At 44.6% G+C, this 21,067-nt stretch overlaps 1 long non-coding RNA gene and 1 other non-coding gene across 2 annotated transcripts in view; one reads left to right on the top strand and one right to left on the bottom strand.

Annotated features, from left to right (window-relative positions):
* LOC139272578 (uncharacterized) overlaps positions 1-10,215 on the top strand; it is a 47,733-nt gene extending 37,518 nt beyond the window's left edge. Inside the window, exon 3 of the long non-coding RNA XR_011594894.1 lies at positions 9,550-10,215. This is a non-coding gene — a long non-coding RNA (uncharacterized lncRNA). The remainder of the gene's footprint in view (positions 1-9,549) is intronic.
* An 8,959-nt stretch (positions 10,216-19,174) lies between these two features.
* On the bottom strand, positions 19,175-19,369 carry LOC139274241 (U2 spliceosomal RNA). Its single transcript, XR_011595435.1, has one exon. It is a non-coding gene; the product is annotated as a U2 spliceosomal RNA (small nuclear RNA).
* Positions 19,370-21,067: the final 1,698 nt, after the last annotated feature.

Genomic DNA, 21,067 nt, shown 5'->3' with positions numbered 1-21,067 from the left:
CTGGCAAACCTGGGATGACCAGACTCTCATCCCAATTGAAGGACAAGGAGCCCACACAGTCCTGTGGCCCTGCCCTCCACCACACAACTACCCGCATCACAGAGTATGCACCCTACCCACTGCTGCAATGGCTACACCACTGAGGGATCCCACAACAGTCGAACCACATGGTCTGTGTGTGAGGGGGGGGGGGGGGAAATGTATGAGGCCAGCCTCAAGTACAGGGGTCACACCTGGCACCCACACAACCCTCACCACACCTGGCACCCACACAACCCTCACCACACCTGGCACCCACACAACCCTCACCACACCTGGCACCCACACAACCCTCACTACACCTGGCACCCACACAACCCTCACCACACCTGGCACCCACACAACCCTCACTACACCTGGCACCCACACAACCCTCACTACACCTGGCACCCACACAACCCTCACCACACCTGGCTCCCACACAACCCTCACCACACCTGGCACCCACACAACCCTCACCACACCTGGCACCCACACAACCCTCACCACACCTGGCACCCACACAACCCTCACTACACCTGGCACCCACACAACCCTCACTACACCTGGCACCCACACAACCCTCACCACACCTGGCACCCACACAACCCTCACCACACCTGGCACCCACACAACCCTCACCACACCTGGCACCCACACAACCCTCACTACACCTGGCACCCACACAACCCTCACTACACCTGGCACCCACACAACCCTCACCACACCTGGCACCCACACAACCCTCACTACACCTGGCACCCACATAACCCACACTACACCTGGCACCCACACAACCCTCACTACACCTGGCACCCACGCAACCCTCACTACACCTGGCACCCACACAACCCTCACCACACCTGGCACCCACACAACCCTCACTACACCTGGCACCCACACAACCCTCACTACAACCTCCCAAAGTCTACTACTGATCACCTCCCGAGGTCATTACAATAAGGACTTGAAAAATGCTTAGGGGGGAGTGTTGTTATATATGCTTGCGTGTACTGTTAAATGATGTTTGTAACACTGAATGTACCTTACACTGTACACACCTTACTGTACACCAGAGGGTGCTGCTGTTGGAGACCTAAGGGTTACCTGTACACTGCAGGTAACCCAGTATAAAAGGGAGCTCACAGCTTGGTGTCCTCAGTCGAGGAGCTGCAAATAAAAGACTACAGTCTACATAGTTTAAGTACCCCCCTGCCTCGTGGAGACATTACCAAATGTGCCTGCATATACTACACATAACAAATGGGACCTTAGTTTAACATCTCATCTGAAAGACGGCACCTCCGACAGTGCAGCGCTCGCTCAGCACTGCACAGAGAATGTCAGCACAGATTTTTTGTGCTCAAGTCCCTGGAGAGGCACTTGAACCCACAACCTTCTGAGGGGAAAGTGCTACCCACTGAGCCCCGGGTGACACGCTGATCTACGGATAATGAGGTTTGTAATATCTGGGCGTGAGGTGGCCCATTCTATTCAGATCTAATGGCATACATCCGCTGTTTAGATTTTATAAGTGACACAATCAAGGGAATTGATCATGTCCATATGTAGTTTTGTATTCCAAATCAGAGGTTTACTCATTGACCAATGTGAAGTTGCATGAAACATGCAGAATCATTCTGGGACCTGAAAATTGTGCGGGTCTCTGTGCGGAGAGAAAGAATTCGGTGCGGATGGAAAGCATTGCTCTTATGCATACAATCCATCTGTATATAACACAAGCTGCACATTGTGAGCAGCCAATTTAAGTACGAAACGTTATTTGTCTGGTCAGGAAATCATTTACAAGTCATTTTTCAAGCCACAAAGATAATTGGAAAGCGTGAGTCATTGGCTTGGCTGGAAAAGACAGCAATCGAGGTTTCCCAGAAATTTGTATCAGTCCATCAACCCTTTTTAATTTTCACCAAGTGATCAGAGAAAAGGTTCCATTTCACTCCTCGGCTCAGTCCTACCCTTAAACTATTACAGCAAGTATTAACTGAAGACACGAACTGGTCTGAATTTGCCATTCAGAAGCTTTATACAACTTTCATCATATTTCTTAAGAAGTCGTTCTTACTAAGGGTAATTAAACCCATTTCAGATCATCTTCTTGTCTGCACGCTTACTATCCTCCTACTTGCATATTTCTGCAATGAGGGTAATACTCAAAACATTCACTTGTTAGATCAGATCGCACAACAGGTACATCTTCTACTCTTTTATGTGCCAATTAGGATGACGAGTCATAAATAGAAATCAATTTAACAAAAGCGCTCCCTTTTTAAAAGGGGCGCAAACAATACTCTCCAAATTATAGATGAAACAAAAAAATAGCAAATTCATGCATTATATTGTTCCTGGTGTCGACTGTGCACTCACGCCCTCCGGTGTGCGCAGAAGGCCTCAAACGTACCGGCGTGCTCCCTCTCCAGGGACACCCGGACACGGGCATCGCCATGGAAGAGAGGCAGGCAGTCCGATCGAACGGTCCCCTCGACCTACGCGCTGCCTGGACCTGTTAATAGCCACCATGGCCAGCCCCAGGAGCAGACCCCCAAGAAGGTCCATCGACTTGCCCATTCCCTCCACATCAGGTGGCCAAAGATCGGGGGCATGGGACTGAAGTGCAGATAGAAATTGAGGAGCAGCCAAGGTACAGCTTCTAGATTGTTAGAGATGACGCTCAATTTTAACTTGGTCCACCGGGCAGTAACAACAACGATAACAAATTGTATTTGTATAGCGCCTTTAACATAGTGAAAGGTCCCATGGCGCTTCACAGGAGTATTATGAGATAAAAGTTTGACACCGAGCCATATAAGTAGAAATTAACACAGGTGACCAAAAGCTTGGTCAAAGAGGTAGGTTTTAAGGAGCGTCTTGAAGGAGGAAAGAGAGGTAGAGAGGCGAGAGGTTTAGGCAGGGATTTCCAGAGCTTGGGGCCTTGGCAACAGAAGGCATGGCCACAAAAGGTTGAGTGATTATAATCAGGGATGCTGAAGAGGACAGAATTAGAGGAGTGCAGACATTTTGGCGGGGGTGGGTGGGGGTTGGAAGAGATTACAGAGATAGGGAGGAGCGAGGCCACGGAGGGATTTGAAAACAAGGATGAGAATTTTGAAATCGAGGCGTTGCTTAACTGGGAACCAATGTAGGTCAGTGAGCACAGGGGTGATGGGTGAACAGGACTTATGTTCTTAGGACTTGGTGCGAGTTAGGACCATAGGCTGCCGAGTTTTGGAATACCTCAAGTTTACGTTGGGTAGAATGTGGGAGGCCAGCCAGGAGTACATTGAAATAGTCGTCTAGAGGTAACAAAGACATGGAGAAGGGTTTAAGCAGCGGATGAGCTGAGGCAAGGGTAGAGACGGGCGATGTTACGACGGTGGAAATAGGCGGTCTTAGTTATGCTGCAGATATATGGTCCGAAGCTCATTTCAGAGTCAAATATGATACCAAGGGACCGCTGGAGACCATTCACAAAATGGCCCAGGAAATATTTAATTTTCTTTTTTGGAGGGGCCCAGGAGGAGCAGGATCAAGAGTTCCGAACCACTGCTGGCTCATCTAAGGAGCCTCCTAGGATTGCCTCCATTCCTCCCCCACTTGCCTCCCATCCCTCCCCTGGCTTAGACTTGTGTCCTCTGGCTCAGTGTGGGAGCAGTGCCGATATCCAGCCCACCCACCCAAACCTGGAAAAAGGATTGAAGTATAACAGTAAAGAAGTCTTACTGCAATTATATAGGGCTTTGTTGACTCCACACCTGTGTTACTGAGTACAGTTTTGATCGCTTTACCTAAGGAAGGATTATACTTACCTGAGAGGGAGTGCAACAAAGGTTCACCAGACTGATTCTTGGGATGAGAGGATTGTCCTATGAGGAAAGATTGAGTAGACTAGGCCTATATTCCCTACAGTTTAGAAGAACGAGAGGTGATCTCATTGAAATATATAAAATTCTTAAAGGGCTTGACAGGGTAGATGCTGGGAAGATGTTTCCCCTGGCTGGGGAGTCTAGAACCAGGGGTCACAGTCTCAGGATAAGGGGTCAGCCATTTCGGACTGCGATTAGGAGAAATTTCTTCACTCAGAGGGTGGTGAATCTTTGGAATTCTCTACCCCAGAGGGCTGTGGATGCTCAGTCTTTGAGTACATTCAAGACAGAGATCGATAGATTTCTGGATTCTAAGTGATTTGAGGATAGTGCAGGAAAGTGAAGTTGAGGTAGAAGATCAGCCATGATCTTATTGAATGGCGGATAGACTCGAGGGGCCGAATGGCCTACTCCTGCTCCTATTTGTTATGTTCTTGTGAACTGCAACAGGTCACCTGTCTGGCACTTACAGCTCGCCAAGGGAATGGATTTTCTTCCAGTTCTTGCTTTTTTGTGTATGGAGATCTTACCCTTTGGGTCGAAGGGGCTCTAACTTTTGGGGATTGTGCTTTTTTATGTGTTTGGGGGTCTCATATTTTTGCATAAGGTGGTCTCCTATTAATGCATAATCACATGCGGCCCACTCACTAGTTTTGACATGTATATCCGTCCCCCAGCTCCAAGAGGCTGGACAGCCCTGCCTTACGTGTCATTTCTGAATTATTACTGAAGAATAGAGGCAGAATAGCCTCTGACCAAGTTGGCTGTTCAACAGGCCTACTAATGATCCTCCATCACACCTATAAACGGCCTTCACACGATTCTGTTGCACAGACCTCTCTAATGTTCCCAAGCCACTGACTAAAACAACTGTGTTGACCCGAGTCTTAACTCCACGGCTGCACCTCATTGCATAATATCTGTGACAATAACCTGATCCCTGCTGTGATTATTGTAATGTATTTGCTTAAGAATTCATAGCAATACATTGCTATTAAGAACAAGTTGGTTTATTAACAAAGGTTTAACAATCACACTTCACATTACCAGTTCATCCACTAGGCCCATAACTGTCTACCTCATTGTGGATGACCTAGATCCAACTGACTGGGGTTTTATTGAGCCTTGTGAACATCACGTGACAGGCTAAGCCACTCACAATGTAACAGCTCTACAACTACTTTGTTGTAATCTGTAAAACATAACTCAAATGCCCCCTGATTAAAAGGGGGGGGGGGGTACTAAAACAGAACCTTTCAAACAAGTGCCCTCCAACAGCTCTACACTCTTTTGATTGGAAAAAAAAGTAAACATTAAATCAAGTGCCCCCCGATCTGGGGGACACTCCAAACATTTTTCAAGGCCCTTTTTTGTGTTTTTTTTTGGGGGGGGGGGGGTTTTGTATTTTTTTGTAGTTTTTTTTTCCAACAGCTCTATAAACCTGTGAGCATACTCACAGGTGCATGCATTACAATTATCATTCTTATTCCGGTTTTCTTTAAAACAATATTATCCCTGGCGATGCATTCGGCACAGAGTAAGTTAGAGAAAGAGCCACTTTGACTTTTAATACCTATCATACAGCCACTATATAGTGGGAGAATAGATTTAATAATCTCATTCTGTGCATACTAGACTTGGTCGGGGACCACTGCGTTCTCAGCCGAGATGAGGCACAGTGAAGGAGGTCACTGGGTCCAGCGTTCCAGCTGACTGCTGTGTTTATACAGGGGAGGGGCTTGCTAGTTTAGCACTAATACCTGTTGTCAGCTTAGATGCATTGGATTGGAATGTGCAAATTAACGAAAAGCTCAGATTCGTTACCTAAGGCACTAGCTTTATCCTTTTTGTATCCATAAACGCCATCCAAATCGTTTATTCACTGAAGATTAAGGGGCTTTAGGATATTTCCCTGAGCCATACATGAACTGATGCCATAATGGACCTCCTGAAGTATTATGTGTCCTGCTGTGATGATGTATCGCGTTCAGTATGAAATTATTTCATGCTATGTTGCCCAGCCAAGGGAGTCACACCAGCCGTCCTCACTTTCAATGCTCTTATTTGCAGTTCCCATCACACGTGGGACCAAAAGCAAACAGCCGTGAGATTTTATCTGTGGAGAGGAGCTTAAAGAGATTGCAGAGGTAGAACTCTGATTCAACAAATCTGGATGCCAGACCGTTGCCTGGGATGGAGACTAACGTGAGCTCGCGTATATTGGGAACAGATGGCTCTTTCCAGCAACAAAATGTGTGCCAGATTGCAGTGTGATATCAACACCTTCCTGACTGGAATTTTAATAGGTCTCCACTCGAATAAAACTCAGCACGCTGTTGAAATGTAGAATATACTTCTTCCTCAGTAATAGTCGGAAGAATTGCATGTGCTAACAGTTCAGAAGGGTTGAACCCAACTGGACAGCTTTCTCTTTAACTACGTGGTTGTGCTGCAACTTTCCCGGGTTTCTCCAAAATGAATACTTTCTGTAACACTGAGATTGTGCAGCACCTACTGCCTTCACTATCTGATCCCCACCCACATCTCACCCCGCTCCCTGGTGAGTGAAGCAATACGATGCGGGTACAGTTATTGGGCAGTGTTCCTGCTTGGCATTCTCATGAGACCTCAACAACATTGTTATCAACAATTGCATGAGTCTTGTTCGAGATTTCATCATCCTCTCACACGGCACTGCTCTCTTAACGTTGCGACCCTGTTTTCAATCTCCCTGCTTTTCATGAGCGATTACCTCGTTTTTTTGCATATCTCCCACTGGCTGTCTGGTTTGCGGATGTCAACTCTTCCCTGCTTTGATAGCTGCCCTCGAGATTTAGTTTAATGCCATCCCCTCCCCGGCCCAAGTGCCATCTCTACTCAGCCACTGGTCCCTTCTGTAGAAACTTGGAGAAATTTGACCTCTTTGTCAGTCGATCAATTCACCAATATGACCTTAAGCTGTTTATCAAGACCACTTGCCTGGATGAGTGCAGTTCCAACAACCCTCAAGAAGTTCGACACCATCCAGGACAAAGCAGCCTGCTTGATTGGCACCCCATTCACCACCTTCAACATTCACTCCCTCCATCACCAGCACACCGTGGCTGCAGTGTGTACCATCTATAAGATGCACTGCAACAACTTGCCACGGCTTCTTCAGCAGCACCTCCCAAACCTGCGACTTCTACCACCTAGAAGGACAAGGGCAGCAGGAGCATGGGAACACCATCACCTCCAATTTTCCCTCCAAGTCACAGACCATCCCAACTTGGAAATATATCGCCATTCCTTCATTGTCGCTAGGTCAAAATCATGGAACTCCCTCCCTAACAGCACTTTGGAAGTACCTTCACCACACGGACTGCAGCGATTCAAGAAGGCGGCTCACCACCACCTTCTCAAGGGCAATTAGGAATGGACAATAAATGCTGACCTTGCCAGCAAAGCCCAAATCCCATGAATGGAAAAAAAAACATTTAATTATCCGTTACCAAGATGGATGCGCTCTTACTTTCCTTTCTTTATAAGCAAATATTAATGATTACTTTTCCCCCTGATCTCTCCAGTGGTTGCTTGCACTTGTTTAATTTATTGTACATGGACTCACCAATCTTACCTACTCTGCAATAATATAGGAATGCAGTTACAAAATGTTTCCATCTGCCGATTTGGCTCCTCCTTGCACTACCAACTATTTCTAAAATAAATTCAAGTGCAGTAAATGTGAAAGTCTCTCCGGGTAGTTTCCATAAATCATTCTTATTGTTGAACTATTTGTCAAGCCGCATTTATCTGGTTCTCTAGCGGGGCTTTATGCGTGCGTCAGCCTTTTTGCTTAGCCTCCACCACCGTCTGCGTACTATACTGGGGCAGCACTTACAGAAAAATGCCTCAAAATATATCTTGAAGATTTTTTTGCCCACTCATTTTCACCAAGTTATTATGATCTGGAATGCACTGCTTGAAAGGGTGGTGGAAGCAGAATCAACAGTAACATTCAAAAGGAAATTGGATAAATACTTCACCCTGCATAAATCTTAGAAAAATGAGTCGCCGATTTAAGACTGAGATGAGGAGGAATTTCTTCTCTCAGAGGGTTGTAAACCTGTGGAATTCGCTGCCTCAGAGAGCTGTGGAAGCTGGGTCATTGAATAAATTTAAGTCAGCAATAGACAGTTTCTTAACCGATAAGGGAATAAGGAGTTATGGGGAGTGGGCAGGGAAATGACCTGAATCCATGATCGGATCAGCCATGATCGAGGAGCCATATGGTCTACTCCTGCTCCTATTTCTTATGTTCTTATAAATGTAGCAGAAATGTACAGGTCAGGATGGTCACGGGTTTACTATCTAGTATGAGCCCGGCTAGCTGTACTCAACTGGACTGATGGCGGAAGTGGAACAATTGGCTTTTGGACGAAGAAGTAAAGCATTGATCAGGTTTTCCAGCTTCTCATTGCTGTGCACAGTTTTGGTCTCCTTATCTAAGGAAGGATATACATGCTTTGGAGGCGGTGTAATGTCCCTGTTGTAATTCAAACAATTTCTGCACAGCAAGGTCCCACAAACATCAATGTAGTAATGACCAAAATTTGTTTTAGGTGTTGTTTGAGGGATAAATATTTGCCAGAGTACCAGGAGAACTCCCCTGTTCTTTTTTGAACAGTCTTTTTAACCCCACCTAAGAGTGAAGTTTAATGTCTCATCTGAAAGACAGCACCTCCGACAGGGCAGCACTCCCTCAGTGCTACCCTGGAGTGTCAGCCTAGATTAGAGTGGGACTTGAACTCACAACCTTCTAATGCAGAGTGTTACCACTGAGCCATGGCTGGCACCTCCTGTTTCCTCCTTCAACCCACTGTCTAAGTTCCAGCCTTATGCGTTATATCAACAAGTAATTGATCCGCAACTGAGCTACTCGTAGTTAAATAAATTAAACTCATTTCAATTTCTTCAAAATGACACACAAGGGGTATAAAAAGCTAGGAAACTGGGAGCTTGGCATTCTATGAAATACATTCGAGGTAGCTTTCTCTGAGGAAGTGTCCTGATTGAAAGAGGATCCATAATTCCTCTGAGAAGAGAGATCTGATGTCCTTGTGTGACATTCCTGGACACATGGATAATGCCAAAATAAACAGATCTGGAGAGTTCTGTGGTCAAAAACCAACGGTGGACTGAATAATGCACTAAGCTGCTACAGCACTGCCGTGTTTCAAATGCCCAGAAATTATATTTCTACACACACAAGTCTTCTATGTCTATATATGTTAGTCGTCAATGAATGAATTGATCAGATGGACAGCTTCTTATATTTCTTGCCCCCTTGAGACTGAAGCAACTGCAAGTTTAACAGGAGGTTGATGCTTTTGGAGGGTTTTACAATATTCTGGGAGAAAGCACCTCCTATAATGAGTAAAGAGACTTACCAGAAACATTAGAACTGGAAACGTATTGCTAAGTACTGGATTACTAATGTCATACTCAACTTTCCAGGTTCCTGTCATGAGTCATAGCCTCTATTATGTTGGATGTTTAACAGGAAAGACATTGTATGAGACTGGCTTGTGGGTAAGCTTGCTGTATAAATTTGTGGTACAGGTATTTGGAGATGGTCATTTCTTATATTCATTTTTCTTTTTTTTGACAGTGGCTAACCAAGCTTTGAAGACCCACATTATGAATCCTGCTCCTGAATCCAAGATTCCAGAGATTCAAGAGATTGAAGCAAGCTTTGAAGTAGGCAATGATCCACAACACTGATGAAAATGCAGACTTGGAGACTGCGAACAGTCAGGGCTGTATGCGTGCCAGGAACATCAGGGATTGTTAGATAACCAACGGTCCAGTATATGTGCATTCTGGTTTCGAATGGATTCCGCAGAGACCAGATATGACAGCGATAACTTTACTGTTGTCCACAGGGCAATCAACGGGGTTAATGAGATTGAAGGGTTGGGAAATAAACACAGGGTGGACTGAGAGGGAGAGTGAATAAAAGGAGGGCGAATTCAAAGTCAATTCAGGTACAGAAGAGAAATAAAGAGAGGGAAAAAAAGATTGGATTAAGAGAGAGAGAAAAAAGACAAAGGAATAGTAAGAAAAAAATGTAACATTTAAATGAAAAATTCAAAAGCTGAAGCAATGAGACTCCACACTTGTAATAGTCAATTTTCAGTGCCAGAGAGGTTGATTGGCAGTTGTAATGCATGCACTTGTGAGTATGCTCACAGGTTTAGTCACATGATGTTCACAAGACTCAATAAAACCCCAGTCAGTTGGGTCTAGGTCATCCACAATGAGGCATGCAGTTGTGAGCCTAATGGATAAACTGGTAATGCGTAGTGTGATTGTTAAACACTTTGTTAATAAACCAACTAGTTCTTAATAGCAATGTGTTGCTATGAATTCTTAAGCAAACCACCCATGAAGCAAATACACAGCAGAAGTCATTAATACTTATGACGCCTTTAAAATGGTGTTTTTGCTTGTAATGACAAGACCACCGGAACAGTCTGTAGAAGTGTGACCAGCTCTATGGTAAAGATCATACTTATCTATTTCATGTAAAAATGGAGGTCTCACACATCTGTCTCTGAAGTAAGATCCTTCAAGTGACGAAGCTACATCAGGCAAAAGACTCATGAAAGTATAGAAATCATCTTTAGAAAGATGAGGATACTGGAGTTAGGTACCGGAAATCCATGGACGGGACTTTTAGTATCTGGAAACGACCATTCAGAGAGGACTGCAAGCACATTGGAGGATCACATCAAGCGGCACAGGCTTGAACGGATATGGCAAACAACTGATTTAGCCATCCTCCGCCAGATCTAGCTGGACCACCTAAAGCATTATCGGGTCCTGCCCTTGTCTGCTAAAATTGCTCACACAAAGTCCTTGAACGTGTTGTCACCTCCCAAATCCGTGACCATCTTTCCCGCAGCTCCATGTTTGAATCCCTCCAATCAGGTTTCCGCCCTGCCACAGTTCAGAAACGGCTCTTGTCAAACTCACAAATGATATCTTTTGTGACTGTGACAAAGGTAAACTATCCCTCCTCGTCCTTCTTGACTTGTCCGCCATTGACACAGTTGACCATTCCATCCTTCTCCTACACCTCTCCACCTCATCCAGCTGGGTGGGACTGCACTCGCCTGGCGGAGAATATTTCTGCTCTGCCCATGTTGCCGCCTTGTCGACCCCTTACTGACTGGCGGTGGCCCCCTTTCTGCCCCGCATGTGGAATTGCCAGGCGGGAGCAGATCGACCGCCGGTTGGTGCCACTGACAGCTTTTCCCGGTGGGAAGCTTCTTATGGCTGGGCAGCACGTCCGCCCATAAAGGGGAGGGCACACTGCCATGGTCGCCATTTTATTTTATTGTTGGCCGTCTGCCAGGTCAGTCTGACATTGGAGGCCACGGGTTTGGACAGGCTGCCAACAGGCAGCCCGGCACCTCCTCTTGGGTACCGGGATGCTGGCCCGGCCGAAACCCTCCCTGGTGGCCCAAAGTTTTGCCATTAAAGTGGCAACTGAGTTCACAGCGGCCCTCCTCTTTAACTGAAGGGGAGGAACGTTGTGACACATCAGTTCGAAGTCACACGTCCACATCGAGCTGACCTCATCAGTGACGCTCTGACATCATCAGTGCGGCGCTGATGAATCGGAGCAACGGCCGTTCCGATCCGCCCACACTTCCGACCCCCTGACGACGGCCGCTCCGACCCGCCCGCAATTCCGCTCCGCTGATGACACCACATCTGCCCCACTCCAAAAAAAACAAAGCTGAATTTCCCCGGATTGTCCGTCCCATGCAGTGGGACACTTAAAAATCGGTAGGTGCATGTTTCGGGTGGAAGGCAATTTCGTCCCCAAAGTGACCACAAAGCTGTTGGATTGTCGTAAAAACCCAACTGTTTCATTAATGTCATTTAGTGAAGGAAACCTGCTGCACTTACCGGTCAGGCCTCCAATCCTATATCAACATAGTTGACTCTTAATTGCCTTCTGAAGTATTTTATCAAGCCACTCAGTCATATCAAACCGCTACAAAAAAATAACAAGACCTTCACCACACAACGGTTCAAGAAGAAGACCCACCTTCTCAGGGCAACTAAGGATGGGCAGAAAATGCTGGCCTCGTCAGCAATACCCACATCCCAAAAATGAATATATCAAAAAATTAGTTTCCACAGATGCCAATTTTAATGTCCCACAAGAAAGCAGCGGGCAAGACTTGCAAGACTCTACCCCATTGTAGCGAATAGAATGACTGTGAGGGAAGTCAGTGAGGGGGATTTCTGGAAATTAATGAATAAATGGGTGGTCTACACTCGACTTCAACTGTGAAAGGATCATGTTTGAAGGTCCAAATTCTTATAAGGGCTTTCTTATGTTACTAGCATTGAAAAAGTGTAATTCCCAAGAAAGCGAATACCCACCTTCAAGAAGTTGAAGTGCAGGTTAGACCTGAGGAAACGCTGTAGTGCTGCTTTTCCAATTGCCATTGTTTTTGTAGTAGGGGTGAATGGAAAGTCAGGATTTCAAGGGAAGCCCCCTGACTGTAGCTTGTTCGAGGAAACCAATTTAGTTGCACCACTTAGGGGAATTCACCTTTGGGTCTTGTGAAATCTCTCATTTCCATGTATTCCAACTTGGTCTCCATCCAAAGATACGTGGAAATAAATAGCTAGTTATATGATCCATGATGTTCTGGCTGCCAAAAATAGGGGAGGGGAGGAGGGGGTGGGGCCTTTCTGGTGTTGCAGTCAATACAAGCAATAAAAGTTTGTTGCTGGGAAAGTTCCAAATTTCCCTTCTCTCACAGGAATTGAGGAAGGGGACAAGCTTGACATTGGAGGGATGATAACGGTAACCTATTACCCAGTTTACCTTTTCAGTTATCATTGTCACTATCAATGGGGATGCAACTAGTTCAAGTCTTGCCTTATCTAATGTAGATAGGCTCTGGAGTAAGTTGTTGAAAAGGCATTTCCCACTTGTTGTCCTGTACAAGCCGTCCTTAGCCTTCTCCAGCAATTTACAAAAAAAGATACCAAGAACATACCAAACTATAATATGAGCCTACAAGCCCGATATTCTTTACTGAACAACCATGTTTGTGGTTAAAAAAAATGCATGAATTATTGCTCTAGCCTTGTCCTCAAAACTTGCAATTGACTCCAGATGGTTGGGCGATGTGTCAATCACAATAGTTGTTAGGCACATTTTGTCTTGTTCCAATGGTCAGTATTTTGCTGCAACTATTGAGCAGATGTTATAGTGATGTTCACTGAGACTATTTCCAGTAAGAGCCATGATAACTGCAATGAATGCCACCAACTATAGGGTCTATATCATCAGTTAAATCACACATTCAGATTTCAGATAAATTCAGATTTTGATTCTGAATCATTTTGAGCCAATTCCAAAGCTAAAGTCCACATTTTAAGGCAGTAGCACAAATGCTTAGGGGAAGGTAACTCTAGCCCATGATCCTTAAGTGGTGAATAGCTCAACGTAGAAACAGGAGGAGACCATTCAGCCCCTCAAGCCTACTCCGCCATTCAATTGGATCATGGCTGATCTGTATCTCAACTCCATTTACCTGCCTTAGCTCCATATCACTTGATACCTGTAATGTATGCACTTGTGAGCATGCTCATAGGTTTGTAGAGCTGTTGCATTGTTTGTGGCTTGGCCAGTCACGTGACGTTCACAAGACTTAACAAAACCCCAGTCACGATGAGATATGAAGTTGTGAGTCTAGTCGATGAACTGGTAATGTGTAGTGTGATTGTTAAACCCTTGTTAATAAAGCAACTAGTTCTTATTTCTCATATTTCTTATGTTCTTAATAGCAATGTGTTGCTATGAATTCTTAAGCAAAGAACTCATGAAGCAAATACATTACAATACCTTTATCTAACAAAAATCAATTGATTTCAGTCCTGAAAACTCCAATTGTCCCCCAGCATCCATAGTCTTTGGGGAAGAGAATTCCAGATTTCTACTACCTTTTGTAATAAGTGCTTCCTGATTTCATTTCTAAATGCCTGGCTCTAATTTTAAAATGATGTCCTCCTTGTCCTTGATTCATCCACCAGAGGAAATAGCTTCTAAGTATCTACCCTATTGAATGCTTTTAAACACTTCGATCAGATCACCCCCTCAATCCTCTATACTCAAGGGAATATTTATGCAACCTGTACTCATAACTTAGCCTACCATGTATCATTCTGGTAAATCTGCACCGCACCTCCTCCAACACCAATATATCCCTTCCTGAGATGCGGTGCCCATACCTGAACGCAGTACTCCAGGTGGAGTCTGACCAAGGCTGTGTACAACTGAAGAATGACCTCCTCTCCTTTGATGTTCATGGCCCAGATTCCCCACATGGATTTGTGTTGTATGGAGCTCTGACGCAGAATCATTAACTTACACCATTTATCCCCACGTTCTCCGATTTTTGCTATCGTGTTCAGAGTTAAGTAACTAGCTTGCATCTGCATTATCCGTGCCTGTCAGCATTTCAAATATCCTGATCATGTTTCCCTCACAAGTTAATTTTATTCTATGAGAAAAAGTTCAGAGTATGCGTGTCTCTTCATAAGACCAAAAGAAATAGGAGCAGGAGTAGGCTATAGGGCCCTTCGAACCTGCTCCACCATTCAACAAGGTCAGGGCTGATCTTCTACCCGAACTCCATTTTCCCGCCCAGTCCCCATGTCACTTTGATTCCCTTAAGAGTCCATAAATCTATCGATCTCAGCCTTGAATATACTCATAGGCCGACCATGCACAGGCCCTCTGGTATAGAGAATTCTAAAGATTCACAACCCTCTGAGTGAAGAAATTCCTCCTCATCTCAGTCTTAAATGGCCGACCCCTTATCCTGAGACTATGCCCCCAGCCAGAGGAAACAGCTTCTCACCAACAAAACCTTTAAGAATCCTATATGTTGCAATGGGATCACCTCTCATTTTTCTAAACTCCAGAGAGTATACCTCCATTCTACTCAATCTCTCCTCATCGGACCACCCTCTCATCCCAGGGATCAATCTAGTGAACCTTTGTTGCAGTTCCTCTAAGGAAAATATACCCTTCCTTAGGTACGGAGACCAAAACTGTGTGCAGTATTCCAGGTGTGATCTCATCAACGCCCTGTACTATTGCATCAAGACTTCCTTACTCTTGTACTCCAACCCCATTGCAATAAAGGCTAATATACCATTTGCTGTTTTGATTACACTTAAGTTCTTGCCGCTTTTCTTTAAACACTCCCCAAAGCAGCGATGCTGTTTTGAGGGTGTGCCAAGATAATATAAATCGGTGCGAAAACGCTAATGAATTATGTTGGGTTAAAATAACTTGCTGGTGATGCATGACTGAGTACATGGCCATCCAAATTGTACTGAGGAGTCGCTAATGGACCCAATTGGGAATTCTAGAGAAACTTCTTGACCCAGAAATATAGAAACATAGAAATTTACAGCGCAGAAAGAGGTCATTTCGGCCCATCTTGTCCGTCCCGGCTGACAAAGAACCGCACGGCCCTTGGTCAACAGCCCTAAAGGTTACATATAATCCTATGAACAATGACAGAAAGGCAAAGAGCACCCAGCCCAACCAGTCCGCCTCACACAATTGCGACACACCTTATACCGAAACATTCTACACTCCACCCCAACCGGAGCCATGTGATCTCCTGGGAAAGGCAAAAACCAGATAAAAACTTAGACCAATTTAGGGAGAAAAAATCTGGGAAAATTCCTCTCCAAGCCATCCAGGCGATCGAAACTAGTCCAGGAGATCACCTTGGCCGTATTCTATTCCCTGCAGTACTTACCATTATATCTGCGCCGTCCAACAAAAGGTCATCCAGTCTAATCCCAATTACCATAACCCTGCAGGTTACTGCACTTTAAGTGCCCATCGAACCATCTCTTAAAAGTGGTGAGGGTTTCTGCATCCAGCACTCTTCCAGGCAGCGAGTTCCAGATCCCTACAATCCTCTGAGTAAAGAAGCCCCCCCTCAAATCCCCTCTAAACCTTCCACCAACCACCTTAAAACTATGCCCCCTCATAATAGACCCCTCCACCAATGGAAATAGGCCCTTACTATCCACTATGTCCAGGCCCCTCAATATTTTGTACACCTCAATGAGGTCGCCTCTCATCCTCATCTGTTCCAATGAGAACAAACCCAGCTTATCCAATCTGTCCTCATAACCAAGATTCTCCATTCCAGGCAGCATGCTAGTAAATCTCCTCTGCACCCTCTCTAGTGCAATCACGTCCTTTCTATAATACGGCGCCCAGAACTGCACGCAGTACTCCAGCTGTGGCCTAACCAAAGTATTATACAATTTAAGCATAACCTCCCTGCTCTTACATTCTATGCCTCGGCCAATAAAGGCAAGCATTCCGTATGCCTTCTTAACCACCTTATCCACCTGACCTGCTACATTCAGGGATCTGTGGACAAGCACTCCAAAGTCCCTTTGTTCATCTATACTATTAAGTGGTCTACTGCTTAATGTGTATACCCTTTCCTTATTAACCCTCCCAAAGTGCATCACTTCACACTTCTCTGAATTAAATTCCATTTGCTACTGCTCTGCCCATCTGACCAGTAGATTGATATCCTCCTGCAACCCATGACTTTCCTCATCATTATCATCATCAGCAGAGATTGGTGAGAATGCAGAACTCGCTACTACAAGGAGTGGTTGAGGAGAATAGCATAGATGCCTTTTAATGGGAAGCTAGATAAACACTTGAAGGAGAAAGGAATCGAATGACTTGTTGATAGGAAGAAGGATAGGAGGAGGCTCATGTGGAGCATAAACACAAGAATAGACCACTGGTCTGTTTCTATGTAATTCTATGTAAATTTCTCATTGGACTCTTTCAGTGAATGGGCACCCAACTAAATGTCCCTTTCTATCCATCCATTGAATACACGTTTCTTATTTCCTGTTCCAATATCCATCACCTTGCATGTTCCACATTAAGCTTCATTTGACATTCCTCAGCCCATCCATTTGATTCGCCCAGATTACATTTGCTCGTGACCAGTATCCCTTCAATTGGTCGCTTGACTACAGAGCTTGTTTTCGTCAGTATAATACTAGTGGAAGTGCACTTGTCCTTTTCATTTATGAATACTGTCAACAGCAAGTGCACCAGACCAGACCCCTGTGAAGTTCTGCTTATCACTGCTCCTGTCAGAGCCATGATCATTTATCACTTTCTGCCTCCTATTGCAAGCCAGTTCTTGAGCCAGCTCACTATCAATCCCATAAGCCTTAATCATCTTTCAAAGCGTCACGTGCAGAACATTATAAAATCTAAGTACATTATGTCCACTGAATGTTAACATTCAGTTGGGATTGTTCTCCTTAGAGCAGAGAAGGTTAAGGGAGATTTGATAGATGTGTTAAAAATCATGAAGGGTTTTGATAGAGTAATTAAGGAGAAACTGTTTCCAGTGGCATAAGAGTCAGTAAAAAGAGGACACAGATATATGGTAATTGGCAAAAGAAACAGGTGACAAAAAAAATTATGCCGCACATTGTTATGATCTGGAACGCACTACCTAAAAGTGTGGTGAAAGCAGATTCAATAATAACTTGTAAAATGGAATTGGATAAGCATTTGAAGGGGAAAAATTTGCAGGGATACGGGGAAAGAACAGGGGAGTGGGGCTAATTGGATAGCTCTTTCAAAGAGCCGGACAGGCATGGTGGGCTGAATGGCCTCCTTCTACGCTGTATGAATCTAGGATTCTCTAGTTGTCATTTAATGTAATTCGCTCCTCAAAGAAATCCAGTATATCTGTGAGGGAAAAGTTTCTGTACTCTTTGAATAAACATTGATGGTGCCCCATTAGGGGTCCTTGAGCACTTTCCCTACTTTTCAAATTAGGACAACGCATTGTTGCGCAGTTCTTATCTCACCCCTTTTCTGAATACTGGGGATGATATTTGTTAATCTTCCATTCCCCAGTAACAGCTAATAAGAGTTCCTAAAAAATGCAAGCTAGAAGCACACCTATTTTCTCCTCTATTTTCTTGAGGATTCCAGGTTGTACTCCATCTGATCCACATGTCATGCAGGCATTTAAACCCTTTCAGCTTCTTCCTGCTAAATACTTTATTGACTTCTACATCCGTTGTAGATTCCTCAGCTAATGTGAGTGGACCTTGAATTTGTCCACATCCGTCACTGTGAAGAGTGATGGGGAAGGATTCCTCTAACACAATTCCCATGTCTTGATCCCTGTGGTATTTCCGCCCCCCCCCACACCTCCCCAATCTATTTTTAAACTATCTGATCCTTGACACTTGGGACCCCCGTCTCTCTCCTGTCCTGTTTTCAGTGTCAACGGGGTGGTAGCAAGACTAAAAGTGCTTAAAACGTATTTACTGCTGGCTTCTCGCTCACTGTCCACCACTGCTGAAAACAGGTGAGGGCCTCTTTGTGTTAGACCAATCAGGGGTTCTATAGCGCAATCGGGACTTGCGATGCTATTTTGGTCATCTTCAGCGTGGCGCCCGGGCAGGGAGTAAAGATGCCCACTGTGCAGAACGGAACATTGCCTGAACCAACGTCACTTCAAAGGATCATGAGAAGCAGGTCTGGCAAGGATAAAAATCAATTCATTTGGCAGATTTCAGGGCTTCAGGATGCAGTGTATTGCTCTCCTTGCTCCTTGTTGATAATCCTCGGCCCATTCATTCGTGCTCCTCAACATACCCCCTGCCTCCCCCCCACAACCCCAATTGCCGCTCCTCCCTCCCCCCCCCCCACCGCCATCCCCCCCACCCCCGCCCCGCTCAACTTCCCCGACAGGGTTTATCACCCACCCAAAATGGCAAACTGACTACCAGCACCTGAAATGTGTAGGTCGCTCATCAATTAAATGGGGCCTAGCAATCAAAATGATCACTCCAGTACTCTCAACAATGACAACAATCGGGGCCTTTATCTGTTGGATTTTTGGGTCTCTCTTGTTGCAGCCTTCAATCCACCATTCTGTTGTCCTGCCACCCTTTCTAATACGCTTTTTAGCTGTTCTCAACTGAATTTAGCATGACTACATATAATCACATAGAAATTACAGCACAGAAACAGGCCCATGCTGGTGTTTATTTATTTATTTATTTATTTATTTATTTTTTTAAATCCAATTTTGTTCCAGATCAACTCTAACGCCAAAGATCACTTTGCGCCAATGTGTTTGATCTTAGGCCAAAAGGCCGAGAGGCGAAGTTGCACCGTTCCTGCAAATATTGCAATACCAGGTCGGTGCATGGAGTGGATGGGGCATGCCCCTGATCCAGCTCCCTGTCCAAAAATCAATTCAATATCATGTCCCCATAGGGGATATTAAACTGATAAGAACAGATACTACACTAGATCTTAGCTCAACACGAGCCTCCTCCCACCCTTGTAAAATAATTCTGCTTCTCCTATAGATTGCTTTGAAGTTATTATTTAGTTCCATGCTGTTTCGTTATTGATGTTCATTCTTTTTCTCATCAGGAAGTGCTTAGTTTTCATATCCTTGAACATATTTTTACAAAGTTCCATATCTTCAGTTTTGTTTCCTAATTCTGCTTCCCTTATTTGTATTGCTATTGTTGGTTTAAGCCTTTATTACATGTAGCAATATATTGAAAAGTCTGGAGTATGGCATGCCCCTTCCTGTACACGCTCTTGTGACAGTTGTGGCTCAGTGGGTAGTACTCTCACCTCTGAGTCAGGAGGTTGTGGTTCAAGAGAATTGAGTGCAAAAATCTAGACTGACATGCCAGTGCAGTGCAGTGCTGAGGGAGTGCTACACTATCAGAGGGTGCCATCTTTCGGATGAGACGTTAAACCAGATGGACGTAAAAGATCCCATGGCACTATTTCCAAGAAGAGAAAGAGAATTAATCCTAGTGTCCTGGCCAATATTTATCCCCAAATTAACATCACTAAAACAGATTATTTGATCATTATCACATTGCTGTATGTGGGACCTTGCTGTGTGCAAATTGGGTGTCGCATTTCCTACATTACAATAGTGACTGTACTTCAAAAAGTACTTCATTGGCTGTAAAGCGCTTTGGGGTGTCTGGTGGTCGTGAAAGGCGCTATATAAAAGAAAGTCTTGCTTTTTCTTTTACTTCCTCCACCACTTTACTCATCACACTTTGTCGATAACACCACTAACATTATAAAGCAATGTTTCCTTCCGTGCACCATGAACAATGCCACAGCTAGTCTTTATAATGGAAAGGTTTGCGTTTAACGTACATCTGTAGCCCAAATATTGTCCCTAGGGTGTGGGAAATGTTCGCAGACCAAAAAGATTCTGATTGGCTCAAATATCCCATTGATTAAAACCGAATGAATCACAAGCCACGATCTGCGAGGTGAACCATGTGATTTGCTCACTTGTCCCACTGACTAAAATCCAATGAAGCAGTAACCACTACCTGTGAAAAGTAACATTGCTACTCTCAATAAAGAGCTACTAATGATCAACAGTAGCCGCTAAAAACCAATCAGATTGCTGACAACATTTTTGCAGACCCCGAAAATTACAATTCCACCACATAATAAATGTATAAGAAGTCTGCACATATCTCTCCCGCTCTGAGGGGCCGTGCTTGCGTTCCATGCCTGGCATTCACATTCCTCACATCAGTCTTCCCAACAAAACTTGCCTTTAAGTTAATAAAACATCTCAAGGCACTTCACAGGACCATTATCAAATAAAAGTTTGAAACCGAGCCAGATAAGGAGATATTATTATAGGTGCTCACAGAGGTAGGTTTTAAGGAGTGCCTTAAAGGGGAGAGAAGTAGAGAGGTGATGTTTATGGAGGGAATATTCTGTTGCCTGAATTTCAGCCTTCACCATTAAGTATTCTGTATCTCATTAAGTATTTGGTGCAAACTCTCAGCTACTGTGCTGTAAAGCATCATTAGCAAGGTCAGCATTTACTGCTCATCTGTAGTGAGCCGCCTTCTTGAACCGCTGCAGTCCATGTGGTGAAAGTGCTCCCATGGTGTTGTTAGGGAGGGAGTTCCAGGATTTTGACCCAGTGGCGATGAAGGAATGGTGACATCTGACCAAGCCGCCTAGTCAGATTAGTGTGGCTAGGAGGGGC

Source organism: Pristiophorus japonicus, chromosome 9 (genome assembly GCF_044704955.1).
Source record: "Pristiophorus japonicus isolate sPriJap1 chromosome 9, sPriJap1.hap1, whole genome shotgun sequence".
NCBI lineage: Eukaryota > Metazoa > Chordata > Chondrichthyes > Pristiophoridae > Pristiophorus > Pristiophorus japonicus.
The sequence above is the reverse complement of the archived record's forward strand: the minus strand, read 5'-3'. Positions and strand labels throughout refer to the sequence as shown.